The sequence below is a fragment of the Castor canadensis genome, chromosome 2 (genome assembly GCF_047511655.1).
Source record: "Castor canadensis chromosome 2, mCasCan1.hap1v2, whole genome shotgun sequence".
Classification (NCBI taxonomy): Eukaryota; Metazoa; Chordata; class Mammalia; order Rodentia; family Castoridae; genus Castor; species Castor canadensis.
This window is the reverse complement of record NC_133387.1, coordinates 78614000-78640520: the sequence shown is the minus strand read 5'-3', so window position 1 is coordinate 78640520 and position 26521 is coordinate 78614000. Positions and strand designations below refer to the sequence as shown.

Genomic DNA, 26521 nt, shown 5'->3' with positions numbered 1-26521 from the left:
GTGCTGGGTGTTAGTGTGTATACATGTATTCAAGTTTATTATAAACTATTTGAGGCCTAATTTTACCAGAAAAATGGTACAACTTCTAACACAGTCTTCAGTTCCGAAAAAATATTCTACATATTCTTGATATTTTCCCAGATTTTCTTACTCCTCTGACATGCAGATTATGCTTTCTGCTCCTAACCTCTAATTTCTTTCAATCATCCACCGTGCCAATGAATTCTGTAGGTTTTGCCTTATTGAACCCTCAATAGGTCAAATTTGGCCAGAATTTCAGGTTTTCTGTCTAAATTGTTTTTTAATGTTGCTTTCAACAAGCTGACAAGGTCCCGAATCTTTCAAAAAAACAACATAATTTGAGTTTGCAAATCTCTTTGCATCATATTTTAATATATTTTTTAAAAGATTCCCTTTCAAGTTGTATCCAGGAATCAGCTGACAGACTGGCCAAGAAGTAAACTGAATAAATGGGTCAGTTAGAAATAAAAGGGGGAGAAATATTTGAATGGAAGAAATTGCTATATTCATTTTACCATGCTATAGTTATGATATGATAATCCTTTTTCCCCTCTGCCCAATATTTATGCCCAATAAATATTCAACTAATTTGAAAAACAACTGTACATATATAAATCCTTAAAAGAAAATATACCAAGCTACAATTTTTATTAGTAGTGGGATCAAAAGTGATATTGCTTTATTTTAATACTTTCATTTTATAGAACAAGTATATGCTATTAATGCAGAAAATATTCATAAGGATGAAACTAAAATTGAACCGCTTTCCTCTCAACATCTACTCGTTGGTCTTTGTTTTGCTTTATGTAGCTGCCCAGAATAAATTTAAATTGTTACCCGTATAAGAGTTCTATTAGTATTTTGTAACAGTTATGGTTGCCTCTTCTTCACAGGATAAATGCCTCCAGATTCTCTCACAATTCATTCTGATATTTTCAGAGAATTTCAGGACTCTCTGTAATTTGGCTTCTTTGCACAGGTGCTACTTGTGTTCTTCTAAGTATCTATTCTAATAGGAATGCACACACAATATAGCTGGATTTCATACAATTTATTCTAGCATTTTTAGGTTATATGATGGTTAATTACAAAGTTCTTGTGACATTATCTAGTTTGAATAATAAAGCACAGTTTTTAAGAGCTACACATGTACATATTTCAGATACTCATAAAAATTTCAACTTACTTAAATTTGCACAAGTAGGGTCATTACTCTGATGTTTACTCTTACAAATTCTAGACTTTAGGCTATTCATGAATAAAAGAAGTGATCTAGAGCTGCATTTCTAATTTTCCCTCCACATGGACTAATGATCAAGTGATTCCATAGTACTAGTTGAGTTAGACACATTTGAACGTTTTCTGTTTTATAAGTAGTATTAAATTATCAGTATTTTTACCTTTAAAATTAAAAAACACAGTAAATAATATTAATCTTTTGGCAAAGATATTGAAATGTTTCTGTGAAACACTGGAATTATTAAAATAAACACTATGAACTATTTTTCTTCACATAGGGTTTGTTTTAGGTGTCAATACATTTCATCATAAATCACTTTAAACTCCTTTTTTATTATCATACCAATGAATCACATCCAGATTTTGACTTTTTTAAAAAAGATTGATGATGCCAGAGACATACTAGTGTCAATAAACAATTCCATTGTTTTAAGTACATTAGTAGGCCTATATTATTTTTATGGCTGATAGAAAAAATCTATCAACATGGGAATTTAACATTTATGTAAATATTCAGAACATTTTTAATGTAAAGTTCCCATGCTCACAAGAATTCATTGATTAATATATATATAAATATTCACTGAGCTTTTCTTTTTGGTAATAGAGAAAAATGCAGAGAGGCTAAATGTCCAATATTTGGAAAACGATTAGCCATGCTGTCTCTACATTATAGATAATGTGCATGTGCATTATAGATAATGTGTTTTGAAATAGAAGATTTCCCTTCATATTTCACTGTTCTTTTAAAGCATCTTCCACAAAAACCCATGTGTGTATGGGTCAGATAAATGTGTATGAACACACAGATGATATTTTCATATGAAAATATAAACACATTTGTATATATGTAAACACATAGGAAAAAGCTTAAAAGAACCATATCAATAGTGCTTTTCTCAATAAATTAGAAATACAGGCAATAGTGGAGCTTTAGAATTTTTTAAAATTTATTCATGGTATTTTAAATAATACAAATTTCTGTAACTAAAAAATCCAAAATAATTTACATATAGTTTACATGAGGCTTAATGTAAAGGAAGGCATTTGAATCCAAAATGTATCCCTAAATCTTCTTCATTTGAGGTTTGTCAAATCTCTGCTAAACATATTCTTTCTTTCCTTTTTGAAACCCACCCATCACTGGACATATGAAAATATAGAGGCCAATGTTAATGAATGGCTGGGCTTAAAGCAGTAATGTCATACACACCAACCTAGAAAACCATGAATATAATCAGAATATGACAGTAGCTTTACTTTGGCTATTTTCTGGATTCCAAATTAGACACAGTTCTGTAACATCAGTGGAACTTCTGTGTGCAAGTGTGCCTGTGTGTGTTTGAGAGCATGCGAGATGACAAAGGGTAGTGTTTGTCCAGCTGAATGTAAATTTCTCTGCACATTATCTTCCTGGTTGGCCAGATGACAGAGGCCTTTGCCAGCCCTACTCTATTTAAATAGAGACCTATACTTTTAAAATAGTGCTTACTTATTCCAGAGAAAAGTTTTCTTTCCTAGCACTCAAATTGTGTTCTTTAAGAAGCAAATGAGCCTTTCTGCCATCAGCAGCTCATGCACACATTGAGATGTGTTTGACTTTGTAAGTAGGTTTTTGTTCAAAAGGTTAAATTAAAAATCTTTTTATTCTCTGCTTTTATTTCTAGCACCTAATGAAAAGGTCAAACTATTTTCAGGATATTTCCAAATACTGCTGTCAACTATCTTTTTGGCCAATTTAACTAACCATGCATAGAAGGAGGTTTTTGATTCAGGCAAATACCTGATGTGAAGTTTCAAAACAATGCCTTTGCTATCTGTAAACAGCTCTATTTCTGGGCATTTGGGCACAGACAGGCTTGGTAAAACCATACACAAAAACAATTATTGTCACAAATAAACACTATTGAGTTTTATTTTCATTAAAATGGTTCAAAAAGTTCCGTAAATATTAACTCTTATTATCACAGATACTTCATTCCTCAGTAATGTCATATACCATATGAAACAATTACAGAGGCCACCCATCCCTTATATATTTTAGCATTAAAATATATAGGGAAATTGTTTAGTGAGAAGAAAATTAGCAACCTCTCAAAATGTAAAGTTGATTAACATTATTATATAGAAAATAATGCATATATAAACAAATCACACAACTCATTCAAAAATAGCCTCCTGGAAAACAATGAAGTATTTATGAGAAAGTTAAAATAACCTTTTGTAATTGGGTTTATATTACTACTCACAGAAAATTGTGGCTTGGGCTGATCTTACCTTTATGATTAGTGAATGTTGATTACAGTTGACTAAGTACATCATCTGTTGCCATGACATGGTTATTGTCTTAAGGAAATGCATAATTCATTTTTCTGCAGCTGTGAATTCTTGTATCATTAATCTAGGGAGTAAAACCTCTTGCCTTTCTTTAACACATTAATTGGCAACAGGACAGGACCTTCTCAGGTCATAGAATGATTAGGTCTTGCATAATTTGAGGAAATCCCATGCAGCTATTCTGTCCAGCACCAAGTCTTAACATCAGTGATATATTCTGGAGAAATTAGTCATTAAATGGAAAAGGCAAAAACAACAATATTTTCTATTCTTAGTACACATAAATTAAAAAGATGGAAGTCATATTGTGACAAATATTTCAAATAGTACTTGCTGGCAATGAGGAAGAAGAGATTAGCAAAATCCTACTGAAAGAAAAATGATGATACAACAGTGCTATCAGTCATCAATGGGGACAATTAAATTCTGCTACCAAATCTTTGTCTTCATATTATTTGGGTATTATTTTATTTTTGTATTGGTATCTCTTATTGCATGTCAGAACAGAAAGAAGTATGAACCTGCAAGGGAAAAAGAATTTCTGGCAAACTCAAATACTAGAGTCCTTATCTTAGATGTAACTAAGATACCATCATCTCATCTCATCTCACACACTAAAAAAAGAGTACACTGGGAAATGTATTTGGGATATATATTGTTTAGAGGGTAAGATATGGTGACCTATCTTTCCCTCTTATTTACAAGCTATGCCACTGAGTACGTAGAAAATATATATGGAACTATCTGTTCAGATATCATTTACTTCATCATTGGTAGTAGTAGCCAGTATGAGGCTTTTTTGTACACACATGTGTACACAGAGCATAATATTTGTATGTGTGCATACAAATTCAAAGAAGGTTCTATTGGTACTCAAAAACATATTTAAGTTCTTGAATTTTCTTTTATAAATGAAAAGTGGTACTCTGCTATTTAATATAAGGAGTTTGATAATAAAAGTAGTTGCTAGTTAATCACTTAGCTTTAAACCACACACACATTAAGTGGGGGGTGGGGAGCAGGAAAGTGTGTATAATATATATATGCATATATATATATATATACACATTAAGTTGAATATTTTACTAATGTTAATCTCTAAAGTTGTTATTAAAAGAGTATAATCTGTTTTTTTGGAAAGGATCATAGCTAACATCTTAAATCCAACACTTAAAGAAAAAATAGTGTAAGTAGCCCTATTTCCTGTTTATCTAACTGTGTAGCTTCTGTGGGTATGTAGTCTCTCCTCCCTTAAATGTAACCATTTTCCAACCAAGTATTTATGAAAGAGGTGAGGCTATTTACCCACTGGTCTTCTTTAGCTCAATTTTCTGTCACAGAAAGTAAAGATACATCAAATCACTAAATAATTTTCCCTGATATTTTTGTGATAGAACACAAAATTAATACAAAGTTTAATTTAATTTGTCCCTGTGAAATGTATAATCCAAATCAAAGAGAGGAATTTTCTTCAGGAAAAAACTCAAGTCAATAAATCAATTCAGGAAAAAGGAGGACCTCACCATCCCCAGTTTGCGAGTGATTACTGAGATTCTGTCTGAATTCTATGGCTGAGGGTGTATGTCGGGGCAGAGACTGCTAAGAATCCTGTTTCTTTGTGTTATAACCCAGCAAATCAGGGGCTACAATGATTCAGATATTAAGAAACCATCACCTGTTACCTGGGATGCATCAGCCATCCACTATAGCTGAATCTCCAAACACATCCCCTTGTGAATCATAGCCCTGCATCAAAGACAGCTCCCCTTATTTGAAGCTGTACATTTGTGGCTGGGCTGGAACTAAATGAGCCTCTAGGGATGTGGACAAAGCAGATGCTAATTAACCAGGCACTGTCTTTACTGTTAGACCACTGAAATCTCTAGAGAGAAGAAAAAAATACAGCTTTCCCATGACATTACAACACAAAAAAGAATTATAAATAGATACTGCAAAGTAGCAGGATGGTGTATACTCTTAGTTCATAATACTTTGAGAATTACCGTAGTATTTCAGATAATGTAGGCTCTTATCTTTTTATTGAAAATCCAAGTTATCTTATTGTGGGTCCCTCTAATGGAGATGAAATGAACATACGAATGCATTAATACCAGCACAACATGAAATACAAATTTAGGGTTGCAGTAAGTGAGTCAAGACATTTGGGGGCAAAGGGTCAAAAATTAGTTATTAAGGTGAATGTTATGATTACATAAAGTAATGTATCTTGTAAGAGTGATGAGTGGAGCAGGGAAAATAATTTTAATTCCTTTTATGTTCTTAATATATTCTAACCCTACAAGTGACCTAGGGTTAGGCAAGGTTGTATATTGACAGGAAAGAAATTCTGTGTTAATGTCATAAATACTGTTGTTAGCCATCTGTTACCTTTAGGTTTCTCTGGTTTTGAAGAGTCCTTACATTGGGAATTGAAAATCTGCTAAAAATTAATTTCTCTCTGTGTCTCAATAGCCTTTCTAACTGTGTAAGTTCCTCTCTGAGTGGAAAATGGATTGAAGAACAATGGGCATCTTATATAATGAGCTTTCTTGTGGTTATGATTTCTGAAATACAAGTCTTCTGAGTTTCACCTCAAAACAGGTGAATATCAAAAAAAGTGTCTTTAGAATGTAAAATAATTTTCAGCTTATATTATACATGTATGAAAATACAAGTTGAAATAAATCACAACATACTACTTCCAAGTAAATGCTATATCACATGTAGAAAAAAATAGGTTTTAAATATATATACATGTGTACATTTTATATAATCTAAATACTTCTAAATATACTTATAAATTTAACAATTTGCATTTCCAACAAGTGCTAAAATATTAAAAATTCATAAAAGTGAAAAGATAATCCAAAAACAGGATGAAAACAATTGTCTAAGTAAAATACTACAATAAAAGCTGACAGATGATATGGGCAAAGAAATGGAATACCTTTTTATAAAAAGGCCAACATTATGTTTACAAACTATAATACATTTTATTATCATAATATTGGTTTCCAACTAAGTTAAAGTGAAAGCTGTGTAGACATATCACTGGATATGAATGACCTTTATGAAGCTGCAAAATAAAAGAATTGGATGACATGGGCTTAGAGAAGCTCAGTGACTGCCAACGTCTCTAAGAACTAGAAGCCAGATCTCTTTCCCTTAGCATTTTAATAAATGCAGTTAATAACATTAACTCATCTTATGGAATTGGCTTATTAAATGTTAATATGAAAGCTTAGAAGTCAAACAGCTTTGAAAAAAGATATCATTTAAATATAAATATAAGTTAACAAAGAGGAAGATAGAGAGTTGAGGCCACCAGGGCAAAGTTAAGGAGAGCCTATCTGAAAAGCAAAATGCAAACAAAAGGTCTAGGGGCATGGCTCAAGTGGTAGAGTACACGAACAAGGTCCTGAGTAAATCTCCAGTACTGCAAAAAAAGGTAATAAGAAAGATCCCAGGGTCTTACTTGTCATGTATGCTTTCTACGACAAGCACAGTAAAGTGTTTTTAGAATCATTAGCATCTGATATATGACATACAGATGCATAAATATTTTCCTATAATAAGGTGATTATTGAAAGTCAAATTTCTAAGACAGTATCATGTTTCACTTAACTTTAGGAAAAAAGTACTTATTTTAGAAGAAAGATTTAACATAATAATTTGTAAGAATAGTAACATACAAACAGAAAATAAAAACAGGTTTATAAAACAATGTCATACATAAGAAAAGGAAATGAGAATAGGGAAACAAAATAATGCCATAAATATGACTGAATGAAATGCATGAAAAAATTTTATATTCCATTAAGGATGGATCATAACCTTAGCTCTCGTCTATTTATATACAATATAAAGAAGTAAACCCAGTTGGGACACATTTCAGAGTTCAAAAGATAAAAATAAAACAAGAGAAGTACAGATATTATTATATTAATACAATACAGGAATTTCTCCCAGGAGTATATGTAATGAAGTGATGGAATGAGTAACTTCCTTGATAAGCTCTCAAGAGTAGATACAACAATAAATTTCAAAAAATATTTTTCTTTCATCAGGTTTAGATATAAGCTAAAGATCACTGCAAAGTGTCCTTAAATAAAGGCAGTTCAAAAGATGGATTTTGAACTTTTTGAGTGTAACTCACCATAAGTAGTAGATTTTACGTTGGCTATGCATAGCATGTATAAGAGTCATATCTCTGACACAGAAAAAAAAGTTTTATGAGATGATACTTCCCTTATTACACATAACATATTCTGATATTTTCAATCCTGCTTAAAATGAGTATCTTAACAGACTAAATTGATTAAAAAACAAAAAACTACTAATAGTTCTCTGTCAGTGAGAAAGCACTAGTTTTGAGGGATAGGAAGTTGTTGGACCAAGAAGTTTCCTGAGTTCTGCAGCAGCTGTGAGGGGTTGAGGGGAAGTGGTCTATCAGCAATATCCACAGAGGATTCCCAGAACTTGAAGATGTAGAAAGGAGATGGCAAAAGATGTTGAGTCTTTACATAAGTGAGAGACCATAACAACACTGACAGCCAGACAGGACTTAAACATTTCAAAGCTTCACATTACTACTAAGAAGGCAAATTATAATTTGCTTTCAGTATTTATACAGAACTATTTTAGAATTTGAGAGAAAGAAAAGATGAAGAAGACGGCAGAATGAGGGAAAGAGACTGCAGAAGAGGCAGGGAATGAAAGAGAGAGAGAGGATGAAAGAGAGATTGATTGAAATTTCTTAAATGTGGCAACCTTCCCATTTTGATTCTTTGGGATTTCTGGAGGAAAAAAAATTAGCATTATTCAAAATCACTGGATTTGATAAACAATGAGTTATATGGGATAAATTAAATGCTTGTTAAATGGGGATTATACAAACTCATCCAAATTTACATGTTACTAAGGTCAAAAATCACACCACAACACACACACACACACACACACACACATATACATACATTATTTGGTACTATGCAGTGTGTTCAAAAATAATTTTCACTTCCTTGATTAACTAAAGGATTAATATCATCACCATAATGCAGGGATAATTTAAAAGTCCCATAGGTTTTTGAAATATCAAAAGGCTAGCCTCACAAATTTAAAACAATTAATAAGCATACAGAATAAAAACAGAAAGTTTTCCTCCAAAGAATTAACAACTCTTAAGAATTTGCTGTGCATCCTTCCAGAACATTTTTGCTACGCATTACATACATATGCCATACTCATATGAATCAAAACATTATACAACATATATAGCATATATTCTTTTTTTTTTTTTGGAGGTACTGGGCTTTGAACTAAGGACTTCATGCTTGCTAGGCAGGAGCTCTATCACTTCAGTCATTCACTCAGCTCATATGTTCTATAAATTCTATGTTATTTTTTGTAGCACGTACATAACATATAGCCTGTCTTTTCGCTAAGCTTGTCTTTCATGTCTAGACAAATGTCTCTAAATCTACTTTGTATGGATATATCATAGTTTAACTCTTCTTCAATATTTTGCAATGCAATTGCAAATAAAAAGCTTATATGCATGAGTTTGTACAAATGTATAAATATTTCCCTATGTTAAACTGATTCTAAAAAGTCAAACTTCTCAGAATATAGTGTATTTCACAAATTTTTTAATGAAAAATGTCACCAACGAATGATAACATTTCGTTCTTCACCAAGATGTTTATACTAGCATATGTGCTCAGGTCCCCATATCATCACCAACACTGGGTCACAACAATCTTTAAAAAAATGTTTACCAATTCTCAGGATAATTAAAAATATCTCATTAACTTTTCTTGATAATTTATTAACATAAGTAGCTGCCATTCATCTAGACCATTAGAATTTCTTCTAAGAAATGTATTTGCTTATTCCTTGTCCATGTTTATATCAAGTTTGGTGGTGTGGGAAATCTTTATACATAATCACATATTTGTAATATATATTGATACACTCACCCAGAAAATACTATTAATGTTACACAGACTATCTGTCAGTCTACACCTTGTCAAATTGCAATCTTTTCCTTATGTCTGCTGAAGTATATATTTTGATGGTGGTAATTTTTAAAATCAGGTGACAGTTTATCACATAGAGACTCAAGAGTTTGAGTTATCCATAGTTAAGTGGATAGATGCTGGTGATTCAAGGGTCCCGCTTTAGTAGGCTGAAGTTCCTCTGACTGTGGCTCAAACAAAATACAGCAACAAAAAGCCATATGATAAATTTGGCAGGCCTTATATTCATGTTCTTGAATACTTACATGTATATAAACACACACATTCCACTAATATGCATACACACATGCTTTAAAATCCTCCTTTTATCTTTCTACATAAAAAGTCTACTTTCTACAAACCATTTTAGCTTCAAATGAAGTGAGCTGAGCCTAAAATCAACTTTAATTAAAATCAGCTCAGTAAACCTGATACTATGTACTATGAGGAGATTTACAGAGTTTTAACTAGTATATAAAACCACCAGTCCCACTGGAGAAGAGGTCCTGAAAAGTCTCTCACTTCACATTACCTTCATCTTAAGTAGAATTAGTTAATAATATGTATATTATTTGTATTAGTATAGTTAGATTTATTCATCAGTAAAGTGATTATATGAACAAATCTATTCTTTCTCCATCTACTTTTTCCTTCAAAAAATAAACAATGCTAAACCACTATTTATATTTCATTATCTGTTTGCTGAAAGACATGGATGATTTAAATATGAATTGTGTTTTAAAATAAGTATCATTTAGCAAATGCAAATTTTCATGAAAACATAATCTACTGAACTTATAAGGATAACTACTTACGTATTTTAAATGTTTTACATCCTTTCCTCCAAAAAGAAGTTAAATTATTTATTATATATGTTAAGCACCAAAAAGTCCCTCATGACAATTCTTCAATTTAAACCATTCAACCAGATGGATTTATAAAGAGCACTCTATCAGAAATTAATATGAAAACAAAATAACCATATATGGATTTTATAAACAAAAACTGAATGGAATTGAAAAATCTTTTCCTGCTTATTCTACCATGTTTTACAAGAGTACTTCCTTGGATTACACCAATTTTTAACAGCCACAGATTTTTTTCCATTTGTTTTATTGTGTAAACCTTTGAGATGTGAAACCAAACAATAACCCTTACATAATTTTATTAGAAGTAGAAAGTGTCTCAAAAATATCATTTTATTAAAATTTTGTTTGAACAAATCTTAGGGCTTTAGCAGTAATTTTATACAACTACTTTTTCTCATATATTACTAAAACCACTCAGAAGCCATCAACATAAATATTGTACATTTATTGCTATAGGCATGAAAAAACTTATATATTTGACTCTAATTGCTGTAGTCTATGTAACTACAGACTTTGATCTTCCTAGAAAGAACCCTTAGTCAATGTTTCAAGCACACAAAGTGAATACTCAAATGTTTGAGCTAATCCTGTGTTCAGGAGGTGGACATTGCCATTATTCCTGATTCCAGGTAAAGATGCAAAAGCCAGTGCATACAATACATTAACAAAGGCCCAGAATCCAAGGGACTAGGGATAGCTTGCACCACCGGATTTGTGATGAGAAATCTATGACAATATTTATTGAATGTTTCTCCAATAATTAATTCAATATTTGTTGAGTGTCTGCCATGTGCAAAGACTTCATCACAGGGACTGAAACTCCAAAAATAAGTAAGTTAAAATAGATATCCTCCTAATGGTTCATAGTCTACCAGAAAAACAAACAAACATAATAATTAACAAACAAAATGGCTCTGCTCTAACAGAGGAATGGATAAGGGCGCTGACTGAATATAAGCAACTAGAAGGAGATGCTTCCCAAGGGCACAGAATTTACTAAGTACAGTGGGCTAAAACCCCTGCCAGTTGAAAGCTCAGTACATACATTTGTTGAGCAGATAGATAGATGAAGGCTTAATTCTCCCTTGGAGAAAAGAAGTAACAATTGATAGAGATTTTGAAAGATTTGTTCAAATGGGAGTAAGCAGCTGAGCTAAGGCAGAAAGGCACGGATGCATGTTTTCTTCAGGACCCTTCAAAAAGTACTCGTACAAGGATGATGTCAGAAGGGATGTGCAGGAGATGAGGTTGAACAGGTAAAAAGGACTCACTAAAGAATTTTGACTTTATGATGAAGGCAAAGGAGATGGTACTTAGCACACTCTTCTTTCCATACACACCATGTTCTCAATAATTGCTTGCTGAACAAACAGTGAATAATGTCTCTCACAATAAATAGAGAAACTAATGCTGGAGCACAGAGTTTCAAACTCAATCATATCATATATTGATAGTGATTCAATAAGTACCGTACGTTGATATATAATTCAGTCATACAACTGTAAGCATTACAGTATCAAACGGTATCTAATTCCCTTGTTCATCAGTACAACAAGCAGTTACTTAATGTTGAGTTTTTAGGGCACCATGGAGGCATAACAGGATAGGGACAATGCTAACTGCAAATACAGACATCAGCAATGATGCATTGCAGGTGTTTAGTGCTCTGTTTTCAAAGGCCATTCACAGCTATCTTATTTGGATTTTCTTTGCAGTTCACAGACATTAGAGAACATAATGCACACATATTAAAGTTTTCCACAAAATTAAAGCAAGGCAGCTTTTGGTTAGGTATCAAAATCTGTATTATGGACACAGAAAGAGTAAATGGCAAAATTGCAAACGGATGGTGTGACGATATTATGGAAATCAATTCCCCAATTCTAATGGCTTCCACAGGTTGGGGCCCTTGAAATCATCTGAGAGCAGGGATCCCAAAAGCTCTTCCACTTTAGTTCCCTAACAGACATAACAAACTAAAAGTCTTTGGCATTTAATATGTTATTTTGTGATTACTATATCCAACCCTCAATTTTCTTCTCTCCATCTATAAGTTCCTTACTTCTGATTTTGTTCACATTGCTTCAAGAATATAGAAGCAGTTTTTTAAACATCATTAAGCAGATTCAGTGGGTTTTGATATAGGACAAGATGGGGTGGGAATGGGGTAGGATGGGATGAGACAGCATAGGATAGGATAAGATATTACTTTGTAATTGTAGTTCCTTAAGCTGAATGTAACTGAACAGAATTGTTTTAATTAAAAACTTAATTGTTTTTAATTAAGTTCTGAAAAAATAATTTAAAGAAGAATCCAGTCTATTCAGAAGAGTTTATATTCTATGTCAGCTATCCTACTCAATTGGAAGTGTATCTAAATAGCATAGGAATTCCATGATACGGGTCAAAGAAAATTTGAATTTCTGCCTCTTGAAGTTTAAACTATGCTTTGTGTTCATTCTTGAATGACTTGCAACAACATGGGAAGGTTATATCAAAGACATGTCATTTATATCCTTCTGTGTTTTTATTGCAAACATTGCAGGGCAATGATAAGTTCAAAATATATACAAACACACACACACACACTCAGAGCCAAACTTTTGCTGACCATCTGTAATTTAGAACATTAAATGAAGCCTCAGTATTCAGTGGAAAGTGAATTTACTACAAAAATGGATGTAGAGGTGATATATTTACAATTAACATGACAGAAAATGAGATATGAAACTGAATGATGGAAGGTGATAGTGGGAGACACAAGATAAAGGAAGACAAAAAGTGGGAGACAAGCAAGAGAAGGAAGTAGACTATTTAATTCTTATTTATTTTTTACTCTTTTCATTCCATGAGTACAAAGAATACACTAATCCCTACTTCATGGTAGGTATTGCTCTGGCACTAGTGATACAGCAGTTCCAAAATAGCAGTTCCATGAAGTTTAGGATCTAACAAGAGGAAACCCTATGAGCAACTAATCAAATGCGTAATTTGCTGACTGATAAGTGCTGTGGAGAAAGGAGGGAAAAGGGAAAGGGTGTGTGGGATGGGGTGTGATTGCGGTTTCACACAACAGACTCAGGAGAATCCTTTTTGGAGTGACAATTGAGCATATATGAAGATGGGTGGCAGACAGCCATACAGACACCTGGGATATGAACTCCAGAGCACTAGGACCAGCAAGCACACAGGCATCAAATTGGGGTTCTGCTTGGCAGGACTACAGCAGAGCAAGGTGGCTAGTGGGGAAAGAGTAGAAGGAGATGAATTAGAGTAAGTGGATGAGTGGAGCCACAGAGTCTCGTGGACCCTAGGAAGAGTTTTAACTTTTACTCTGAAGGACAAGAGAAATTCTTAGAGGGTTCTGAGCAGAGGATAGACATGGTATGACTTCTGAAAAGCTCACTCAGTCTGCTGCATTTAGAATAAACTAAGGCTCCAATTTCTCCACAATTTCTCTTTTGTTTTATAGATTGTAGCTTGAAAACACTATCTCATTTGATTTGGTGATTAGGGACATTAAGTCTATTTTCATATACCTGTTGACCACTTGTACATCTTCATTAGAGAAAAATTTATTCTAATCTTTAGCCCACTTTTTAACTAGGTTATTAAAATTTTTATTATTGAGTCGTAACAGTGCCTCAAATATTTTAGGAACTAACATCCTTATCAGGTGCATGCTTTCAAATATTTTCTTTCATTCTGTAGGCTGCCATTTCATTGTGTTATTTGTTTCCTTGCTGTGCAGAAACTTTCTAGTTTGTTGTACACTGTTGGTAGGAGCACAGTGGGAATGAGAAAACAGTATAAAATTTTCTCAAAACCCTGACCCCCCCCAAACTATCATAAGATCCAGTAATCCTACTGCTGGATATTTATCCAAAAGAATGGAAAATCTAAATGTCCAATGACAAATGAATAGATTTAAAAATGTGGTATCTATGGGCTGTTAGAGTAACTTAAGTGGTTGAGCACCTGCCTAGCAAATATGAGGCCCTTAATTCAAACCCCGGTACTACCAAAAAAGTGAAAAATATTAATAAATAAATGAAGTGACATCTACCCACCGTGGAATATCATTCAGCCTTTAAAATAAGGAAATCCTGCCACATAGAACAGCATAGTTGAAACTTGAGGGCATTATGCTAACCAAAATTAAATCAGTCACAGAGGATAAATGTTGAACCATTCCACTTATATGAAGGATCTTACGTAGTCAAATCATAGAAGCAAAGAACAAAACAGTGGTCCCAGTGTCTGGATAGGAGGGGAGGATGGAGAATTCGTAATCAAATTTAGTTATGCAAGATAAATAATTTCTTGAGTTCTTCTGCATGACAACTGTGCTCATGTTTGACAATATCTTAATTTTATGCTTAAAAATCTGTGGAGAGGGTAGATTACATGATAAATGTTCTTACTACAATAAAAGAAAGTATTGAAAGAAAAGTAAGGATGAGAGAAAGGGAAGAGGGAAGGAGAAAGAGAGGGAGGGAAGAAAATGTGGCTAGTCTGGGCTAGGTCAGAGGAGGGAATTTAGGGAAAAACAAGATCAATTAGATCTCTACAATAATCTAAGAGCCATGGTGGAGGCCAGCATCAGCATGTTTGTAGTGGAGGTGAAATAAATATAACTTTAAAACAGATTAATTATAAAATGGGTAAGGGAGAAGAGTCAAGGAGTTAATGGAAGGAAGGAAGACAGGGGGAAGGGAGAGAGGGAAGGAGGGAAGGGAAACAGGGAGAGAGAGAGAGAGAAGGAAAAAGAGAGGGAGAGAAGAAAGGCAAGGAGATGTAACCTAGAAATGCTTACATTTAGAGAACTCAGAATAAATTTTATTCCACTAATGACTAAGTATCTTCTGGCAGTTGGAGAGTGGGTGGCTAGGCAAAGAGCTGCCATGAACAAGATGAAGCTTCTAGACATGTACAAGTACCTATACTTCTTTAAGGGCTTAACTTACTGCACTACAAAGCTGAATAGGAGAAACAGCCTTCAGTTTGAAATAATCAGTCACTCATTCAGAGGCAAAGCATGTTAGGATGTTGTCTTGCCTGCAACAATTGGTTGTTACTTCCAGCCAGTTAATACCAGCCAGGCAATGAAGGTAATTTTACTAAGGATCAAAGAGTTGAGCTCCTACAGAGAAGTGAGTGCATACGTTGCCAATATTTCATCATTGAAAGGTACTTTCCTTCTTTTCCTAATATGAAAGCTATAAAAGGCGGGGGGGGGGGGGGGGAACAGCCCCTGAAAGTGCTATTGTTAAGGCCAAAAACTAATTAGTCATTGCTTCCCAAAGTGTTATGTGAAATGTCTCCAGAAATAATGGTCTGCTTTCTCAGATTTTATAGGTTTGCTGAGTCTAGTGTTCTCTGGAATTTCCTGTTTCCCTTGCTAGGGAAGATTGAGTAAACTTTACAAGTCATCTTGAATAACACAAACCTTTCAAAAAAGGCAATCATTTGTGGATTCATAAAGTATACAATGACTTAAAATAAGGATGAGAGACATAAAGAAAAGCAATTCTAAGATTGTGTATATGAGGGTGACTAAATTTTTTGGCTATTATATTCCTGAAATATCCATTTTCTATGCTTTGAAGATGCTAAAGGAAAATTTCACATTTTCTTGCAGTGTGTTCATGAAGATAAATGAAGAAATAAATTATGATTTAATAATGCTACACAATACCCTGAATGGCTGTCAATAATTTGTACCAATTGAATTATAAATTATAAAGATCCTCCTGGAAAAAAGTTGCTATGTGGTATTAGCTACCATTGTCATGCATGGTATGCAAAACATTCAGATTCTCTACTTCTCACTAAGAATCAAAAATGAATTATGTGTAAATGCTGTCACTTACACAGAAACTAACTTGTCAAATTGCTCTTGGAGAGAGAAAATGATTGACAAATGACTTTTGCACAGTAGTTGCCTTCAGAAATTCCCATGAACAAAAGATAATAAATATAAAACACTGGGATTTCTGTTCCAAAACTCTTGATGTATGCCAATCATTTCCCTGGAATTACTCCACCTGATTTAGTTACATGTGGCTTGCAATTATGCCTGATTTATTCAGAAGAAACATTCCACCAAAAATCAAAGGCAGATAATGAGTCTGCATTTCTGTGATTGTGTATACATGTTGTGCTAATATATGGATGGTCTATTCCCCACTGACAGTCAGTCAGCAACTACTCAGTGATGTCCATGATGAAAACAAACCTTTCTTCTGCTATCCTTCTAAAGCTTAAAATGTATGCTGGCTTGAAAGAAGTTAGGTTGAGCTTGAATTCATCACAAGGGACATTATTACACGAGTACAAAATGGAACTGTCACAAGACATATGAAGGCCACACCTATATGCATAGACGGCAAGGATGGTATTAAAGTGACTTGCAGTTTATTCCAGAAAGAGCCCAAATCTTGGCAGAGCTGGACAGGGAGAAATTTCTTCTCAATGTTTTCTATGCATGTAATGTACAATGAATTATTTCAATGTTAACTCTCCAGAAACACAACCCACATGGCACTTTCTTTTTCCTGCCAAAGCTCTGATAATTTAGTATTAACTGGAGAAGGAAGATTCTCCTTTGGAGCCATGTGTAAGACTAAGCTAAATGCTACAATATGCCAAGAACTCTGATATTTTGGAAACCCAAAATTCAATTTAGTTGACAAGCTTCATCAGAGGAAAATCAGAAAGCAGTTCTATCCCTAACATGTGTCACCTGCCCACTCAGCTGTGAATGGGAAAATGTGTCATGCCACCTTCAGCTCTGCATTTTTCCCTTTCACAGTGACAGGAATACTTGCTGAATAATCTTAGCTCTTACCCGACTTTCAGAATACAGTCATTGTAACACATCTAAGATGCAAATTGGCATTTTACAACTATTTCCATATCTACTTGAACAAAATTGTCTGCAATAATATTGCTAGCAATCATTTTGCATTTTTGAAAAGTTTAAAAATCTATTTGGACATAATCCTGCAAGCTGTCTAGAAATTTCTGTCCTATTAATTCTGGTAAAAACCAAGGTTTGACTTTGTGGAGGCTATTTAATCACAAGAAAAGAATTGCTCTGGAGATTAAAATTCATAATAAAAATATTCTTTTCTAGCTAACATAAGAATATTTTTGCTACAAAACACATAAGGACTAAAAATTCATTTAACTATATCATAATAGGACATTCTGAATTAGGAAATCATGAAATTTATTATCATTGTTATTACTTCATTAAACTATTAAAGGAAAAGGAGGAGGAAGTACCTCATGAGATTTTTCTGATGACCTTATTACAAAAGTCAGATAAGCACATAATATTTACAAAGGCAAATAAAAATACTACATGCCTTCCACTTCTGAAGGATGCTGTCATTGTAAAGGAGAAGGAAAAGAAACTGAAAAGGCAAACCTTCACATAAACACACGCCTATAAGAATAACACCTAAAACCTCTAGAAATCATACCAAATTTTTATCTTTCTACTTATTTTGTCCTCCAAATATTTACATAAGAGGATATTATTATTACTCTTGCCATTATTAGAAGACATGACTACAATAATCAAATCCCAAACTGAGAAAGCTACATTCCCCCAAATATTTAAAAACAATTTTATATATTAGAAATTTAATTACTACATCAAAGAAATATAAAGGAAGGAAAAAATCTACTATATCCCAGTACAGTCTCCAGTGACTGTATATAATGTATACAATAATTTCATTTAATCATTATACTAACCTGATTTAAAATGCATAATTACTCTCATTATACACATAAGAACAGTAAGACTGAAAAGAATTTAAACAATTTTCCCAAATGTCCAGTCAATAAGTTGCCGAATTGGTATTTGAACCCAAACCCATCTATCTTTTTATCATTTTCATTATTCCATGCTGAAGAGAATATATTACAAAAAAAAAAAAACCTCAACTGATTGTCAAGCAACAAGTGAACATTTGGAAATTGTCTGACTTACAAGACAACTACATCTTTTATTATTAGATCAAAGATCTGTAACGTGGAATATTAAACTCCAAGTCAAAGAGACAGAGCTCATATTATAATAGTAAGAATGGATACAAAATTACAATGATTCCATAGGTTGTAGTATCAAAAGACCTTTATAATTAAGAAACTATGTTTCCTTTTTTGATTCAGTGATATAGTTATCAAAGGTTTATGCTCTAATCTCCAAATATAGTAGCCAATAATTCCTTCCCTCCCTATAAATGAATGTAATCCCTCCCAACAAATGTAGAGTCTGTTCTCTCTCCCTTTGGATCTGGTCTGTGGCTTGCATTGGCTCATATAATATGGTACAGTACTGTTCTATAAGACTCAAATCATTAAACAGATCTAGCCTTTTAGCCCCTTCTTCTTTTACTCCCTGGATTCATCTTCCAAGCAGAAAGCTTGGTTCTATGAATGATAGGAGGCCATGTGGAGAACGACCCTGAAGAACAAGTGGCACGTTGAACTTGCCATTTCCAGTTCAGCTAAATGCCATGACATCAGACCATCCTTTTTTTTCCATGTACTGTCCAAAATACAGAACTGTGAGCAAATAATTGCTGTGCTTTAAGTCACTCCGTTTTGGGGGTAATGTATTACACACTTATAGAAAATGATATAGTTGTTTATTAAGTCTGCTCAGTGATGTCACTGCTTTAAGCATCTTGTAATATTTTGAGAATAAAGATGTCTCCTAATGGGATATCTAAAACCTAAAAACTCAACTCTCTTACTGTTGTCCAAGAAAAAATAAACTAGGAATACTTTTTCTCTAAAAGTACAAATGAATACTTCTGTAGTATAAACGAAGCAACACAAATACACAAAGTGAAAAAAGTCAAGAATTATTTGCTGGAATTTTCATTATGCAAAAAACATGCAAAGCTGGTAAGTTTTAAATACTCAAATGTACTTTTCTGAAATAAACACAAAATACCTGTTCTGAATATGCTGTAGTGTTCTAGGTAATTGGATTGTAAAAACAAAAAGAAGTATGAATGAAATCCAGTAGTTTAAACCTTAAATTTTATAAAATGTATCTCAGCTACCCAATAGCAGTCTGCTATAAAAAGACTTCCAACAGAAAACTGATGTAGACGTATCTACCAGCTCCATAGAACTCTTTTCATATAACACTTTGGGAGCATACACAAAACTCCTGTATTTAAAGGCTTAAGACCTAACTCCTCCATTCATAAACTCAGGGCTGTGAAGAAGCAATAAAATTGTTAACATAAACTTAAGATAGGAAATAAGTTGAGAGTGGGAAAAACAACCTTCCATCCAATCCACTCTAGGGTCAGTGACAGCTTTTTGTGGGGTTTTTTTGTTTTGTTTTTTAAAGCTAATGACAGGTTGGGCTGTGGCCTGCTGCTACTTCTTTCTCTGTCCAAGTCCAAACCCCACAGTGATTCCTTCCTTTCCCATGACCTATTGCCAGACTTCTGCTTTCTTTCCCCACAGGCCTGCTTTCCCCCTCCTTTGAAGATTCTGTTCTCTAAAATAAATGTCTCATTCTTGCCTACCAGAGTGCTCTTTGGAGACCACCGCTAGTAGACCATTGATGGAAACTGGGCAGAGTGGAGTAGATTCAGATTTTCCTCATGTGTACGAGTATTTGTTTTTAATGTATTTATGATTTGCATGTGCATTCTCCAGCCAGGCTATCTTGCCTGCCAGTGTTGCTATTGTTGCTATTGCCTGGCTGACGGTTAGTTGCCAGTGACTTCTTTCTTGACCTTTCTCCCTAAAGACCACTGCCCCAAGTTCCCTTTCCTAAAAAGGTAGAGGATTGAAAAAAGAATAACAAGACAAGGGGAAGTTGAGAAGAATAGGAAGGGTTTACAGATGCTTTTCCCACCATTTTATTGTCCACTAGAAGATTAATGCTAGAAAATGTAAAGGTGTTTAGTGTACTTAGAGGAAGAATAAACTAGAACTAAGGTATTAACTTCCGGATGTGAGAAAGTGTCCTCTTTCAAGCATCTAGGAAAATGAGTGGAGTAAAAAATGAGAAGATCTACATTTTGATACAGTGAGAAAACACAAGTATACATAGTAGCCTCTAAAAATAGATTCCAACAGAGAAAGACATGCTGCCAGTCACAGGAAAACAGGATGGAGGTACTAAAGATATACCCACACCAGGAGCGCTACTACCACCAGAGTCCCTTCTGGGGTTAGTTCAGGGCTCAGCCTCCACAAACAATAACAACCAGCCTTTCAGGATTTAATGCTGTCCTTACCGAGACTGTTTTCACTCAGGGCTCTCATTAATCTTGTGCGCTCACCCTGAGCTCTAATCACGTGGTGAGCTAAGGTTAAGAGTCTGTTCTTGGGGAGCTAAACACTTACTTGTGAGGTAAACTCACTCATCCATGACACTGAGCTACCAAGAGGGCAGTGAAAGAAATCATTTAGGAAATTATGTCCTGGAAGTTACATTTTATGAACGTGTGAATCTGTCTCCCAGCTTCAAAGTTACCTCATTTGGGGAAAAGTTCCCTGTATCTTTCTAGACATAGAAAGAATTGTGTTCTTTCTTTCTTCCCTCCTTTTTTGTCTTTCTTTTCTTCTCTTTATTTAAGTGATATTATGTTTGCTCATTTTAATGTAAGTTTTACTATAAAAGATTTTGAGGAAATTGTTTTGAAATTTACTTGTTCCTTAAATTTAAAAACACCAGCAAATAGTTTTAAATTAAATCGCTTTATAAAATTATTCTTAATATGAAATGATTTCCTGAAAACAGTACAGAATCAATTAACTAACACAGCTAATTGTCACCTAACAATACATTTTTTCCCCTAGGAATCCACAGTTTGAAGAGTAAGGGAGGGGGACTGAGGACAGAAGGGGAATTTTGAACAACAAAGGTGAAAGCAAATCGAAGGGAAAGTAAGTAACAAAGCTATGATGCAGGTCTAGCCCCCAGCTCACCATAGCTTTGGCTGCTACCTCTGCCTGGAATGTTCTCCCACCAGATCTTCACTTGACAGCTTGTTGCTCATTCTTATATCAGTTTATGTGTCACCTGGTGGGCAGGGCCATCCTTGACTGCACAATCTAAAGCAGATTCACAACACACTTCATTGCTTCACTGTTTTACTTTCTTCTGGGCAGTGCCACTACCTGATACATACTTGTTTGTTTTATTTATCTTTGAGCATCCCCCTACTCCAATTAGAACACAAGTTCTAAAAGAGCAGGAAATTTATTATTTCTTTTCATCTCTAAGTGAAAAGATGGTTGCAGGAATGTCTGGCAGAGATTAGGTATTCATAACAATTTCTGGAGTGAATAAAAAACAAACAAATTAATACTTCAGAAGGTCACACCCTGAGGCACGAGAGGCATGTGTTTGATGAGTTATTAGTATGAACAATCTTTATCAAGCAGAAGGTGAAATATCACCACACAAAGTTGTAGCTGAAACCATAAAAAAAGCAGGTACTCTGTTTATTGTTCGGTCATGATGCCAGGACATACACTTCAAACCCAGAGTGATTTATCCAGATTTTACTATTATGGATGAGGTGAACCCACTAAACTTTGATATCGTTAGCTGCAGCAATCACAAAAGGTAACACAAGCGAAGTCAGTGATTACAGCAAACAAAGTAACTGCAGGAAGTACACCTATTCCTGGCTTGAAATGCAGACTTCATGTCAACAGTCCAGCAAGATAAATAAATCATCCTAGGTAATCAGATAGTGTGCTTGTCCCAAGTGCAGGAAAACTGCATTTAGGAGGAGAATGTTTGTTCTTTCCAGTCTTCCAAACAACTCTAGCAATTTATCTCATCTCAGTGGTTTATGAGCTTTGTTTATCACATTGAGGTCCTTTTCTCTGTCCCAAACATTTCTGTAGAACAGCAGAGCTTTTCGTTTTACAAAATGAGGCTGTTCTCTCAGTGTCTGTGCCCGAGGCTGCAATCTGCAGGTGCAGGGCCTCATGATTCCTAGGCAGCATCACTGGAAAGCTGCACCCTTCCCAGAGCACAGGAAACAGGCCACAGGGACTTTTCACAGTAATGGGGTATGCTTGTAATTTTTAATGAACCTACCCACTGACATATCCTTGCAGCTATTTTCACAAAGAAACCAGAACGCTTTTATTAAAATGAAAATATTTTAGGAGATTCTAGCAAAAGAAAAGATTTATTTAAAAAAAAATAGGTCACAATTCTTGTGGAATGTCTGTTTCCTTTGGTTTCCAATCCTTTTCAAAGGTCTAAAAGGCTTATTTCAATGAGAGTGTAATTTATCATTCTCCTCCTTAACTAAAAGCACTGAATAATAACAGAAGCCATAAGTAGTCCACAGAATAAAGTCATTTTTCCACTTTGGAGATTCTGAATAGTGTCTGGAGAAACAGTGCCACAATTTGAATAACACTAATAGCTCACTTGGAGGTTTAAGAGCAAAATGTTTTCATGACACACACGCAGGGTTTCATCGATAGCTTTGTCTTGACTGTGACACCTGGAATACTTACTGGAGTTCTTAAGACTCAATTTCTTCATTTATAAATAAGAATAGTGAGGAGCACCTTGCAGAACTGTAACAAGTACTGAGAGATATATTTCTTACTACATCAATAATTAGCACATTTATCAGCAACAGCCATTAAAAAAACATTTTTCTCACTGGTCATATGTTCAAGACAAAATTGACTATCGCTAATCGACTATCACCAAGTCAATTTCTGTTTTGTTATTATGTGATAGAAACAATATCAGCAATCAATCAAGATCAATCTCCCAATACTGTTTCTAAGTATTCAAGAAAGAGTTGACTATCTACTACCCAAAAGATGGGAAGCATAAAGATGACACAGCTGGCCATGCACAAATGTTCCATTGTTCATATTCTATGAGCCATCCAGGGTAGAACACACTCTCCCCTAAATAGGAATGCTCAAACGAGAAATGTTATTTGCTTTCTGATTAAAGTCTTAGGCTAATCTCTGAATAAAAATAGGTGAAGCTAAAAGTATTTGAGCATAGCCAAACAGTTGTTTCCAGATTAGAGAACTGAGTGACGAATAAAAATTTGTGGGGAATCAATACAGAGTGAATCACTCTCTTGTACTTTTGTCAAGCAACGAGATTATTTATCTAGCTATCTATCAACTTATTTATTTTCTTTGGCAGTACTGGAGTTTGAACTTTATGTCTTGTGCTTGTTAGGCAAGAACACTATCACTTGAACCACACCCCCAGTCCTTTCAGGTTGAGTTTATTTTCCAGGTAAGGTCTTGCTGGCTAGCTTCAGAACAAGATCTTTTTACACCCAGTCTCCCACATAGCTGGGATTACAGACACACATCACCTTGCCCAGCTCAAGTAATGACTTTAAAACAAAAATTAAGAAATTCACCATCCATTGGCCCTAAGAACAAATTCAATAAAACATGGAATTTCATGTAGGAATGAAATAATAATGTAGGAATAATAATGTAAGAATGAAAAAGGCAAAAAAAGAGAAATAAAGCCTTTTTCTTTCTTTCTTTATTTATTTTTATTGTTATTGATTTTGACACACAGTCTCACTCTGTAGCCAAGGCTATCCTCAAATTTGGAATCCTCCTGCCTTAGTCTACTAAGTGCTGAGATTATAGTTGCATTCTACCCCACCCAGCTAAAGAAACCCTTTAAATGGAATAAATTTAGATTTGTGGAAATTGCGTGTATTCTTATCCTTCTGTGGCCCAGTAAAGATGGCCTCAACATGAATACTCATATGTGACCTTGGGAACTACCTACATAATCTATTACATTACTTACTAGCATTTTATTTCATTAATTTATTGAAGTAAACCTTAAATGTTTGTGTAGCCATGGTTTTCTGGTTTGTACATTCTTTCTATTTCTTTAAATAATTGGGTTTTAATTTTCTATAAAGAAAAAAAATTAAATATGCAGGCTACTCAATAACCAAAATGCTCTGAATTTTTCTCTGACGCTGACCTTCAGTACAGTCTCAGTGTCTTCCTGCTTCATCTTGGAACCAAGCATAAAAGAATCTCTTTCAACTCACATGGAGTAATGAGAATTGAGTTTACCCTTCTGCCTGAAACAAACAAAACCAGATTCAAGCTAAGGTTTTCAAGATTCTGGTCTTGAGGCAACAAAGGATAGTAATCCTGAGAGATGGAGAACAAAGGAGGAGAGTCCTGTAATTCTGCAAGGCTATTGGAATGGAAGAGTTTCTGGGTGATGGCACAGTCAAGGGGAGCCTGGGGAGGAAGCAGGACTGATGGACTCGCAGATTTGAGGAGGCAGAGCTGAGATGCCAAGTAGAACATAGCATTTAGAGTCCTCTGCTGCACAGAGTACTGAAGAGAAGAAGGCAGAGATGGAACTCTGAAAATCTACAAATGGTCTTCATTGGCTATTCAAAAGAACAGAAAATCAAGACATGTGAGGGAACTAACTGAAGTATGAAAAAGAAACACATGAAAAACTTGCTAGTAACACAGACAGGAACAGTGCTTTTTTCTACCAGCCAGACTAGACATGTTCATAAAGTGCACTGCATTCAAGAGCGCCCCAAAAAGGTATTGTCTTAGCACTGGGAAGTAATTACACCCAAACTAAATACTGTTCCAGTTCTGATAAGCAAATCTTAAAAGCAACATGCAAGCAGATAAAAACATTTGCCAATAACTTAGCTGTATTCAGAACAAAGTAAGACTAATACTGGTACAAAAATATTCAGTAACCAACAAGCTAAAATTCACAATATAGATTTCCAATCAAAAAATTATCAGGCATTGAAAAAAAGCAAGAAAACGTAACCGATAGTAAGGAGAAAAACTAGCCAATCTTAAAGATCTAGAGCTGAAACAGACACCAAAATTAGCAGTCATTGCCACTGCAATTAACTGTTTACTTAAAAGTTAAGTAGAAAAAAGAAAGATATGAAAAAAGATGGAAACTGAGCTTCTAGAAGTGAAACTACATGTTGGAGCTTTCAACACTGATGGGCAAAGAAAGTGGCAGAGTTGCCTATGTAGAAGAAAAGACTAGAAAACTTGAAAGCAGAGAAATGGAAATTACCCAATTATTTCTATAAAATAATAAGAAGCCATCAGTAAGATTTGGGATAACTTTAAGCAGCCCAGCATACTTGTAATTGGAGCCCCCAAAGAAGTTGAGAGGGAAAAGAAAAATATTTCAAAGAAATTATTTCAATTTGACGAAATCTATAAACCCACAGGTACAAGAATGCCAGGAACCCAAAGCACAAGAAACATGGTGAAATAGATCAAAATATGTCATATTCAAATTACTTAAAACCAACAATAAAAAGAAAATGCTTTATAAATTCAGAGTGAAAATACACAATACACAGAAATACAAAATAAGAATTACAGCACATGTTTCTTAAGAAATAATATGGGCAAGAAGCTAATGTATAAACTTGTTTAAAGTATTAAAAATATTTAGCTCATAAAGATAACATTACTACAGATTCTATAACATCACAAAGATCAATAATATAGTACAATGAGCAACCTTTTAAAATTAATTGGACAACTTGAAGGAAATGGAAAAATTTCTTGGAAAACACTATCAAAGTTCACTCAAGAAGAAATAAGTAAACTGAATAGCCCTGTATCTATTATAGACACTGAATACTTACCTTAAGACCTTCCCACAAAGAAAACTCCAGGCATACACGGTATTACTTGAAAATTCTGTCAAATATTTAGATAGAAACATAACAATCCTATATGGTTCTTCCAGAAAAATGAAAAATAGATAATGCTATCAAGTTGTATTTGGCATTACTCTGACACCATGTTCTATCCAGATGTTATAATAAAACTACAGATTAATTATCCCTCATAAACTTAGGTGCAAAAAAAGTCTAAATAAAAATTCAGCAGATAAAATCCAATAATATATAAAAGTGATACTACATCATGACTAAGTGAGTTATTTCCCAAAAAAATGGATGAATGGATTAACATTTGACAATCGATCAATGT

The 26521-nt window shown here is 34.2% G+C and overlaps 1 protein-coding gene across 26 annotated transcripts in view; it reads right to left on the bottom strand.

The window, feature by feature from the left end:
- Positions 1-26521, bottom strand: part of Hdac9 (histone deacetylase 9) — an 844179-nt gene that overhangs the window by 524523 nt on the left and 293135 nt on the right. The window lies entirely within an intron of this gene.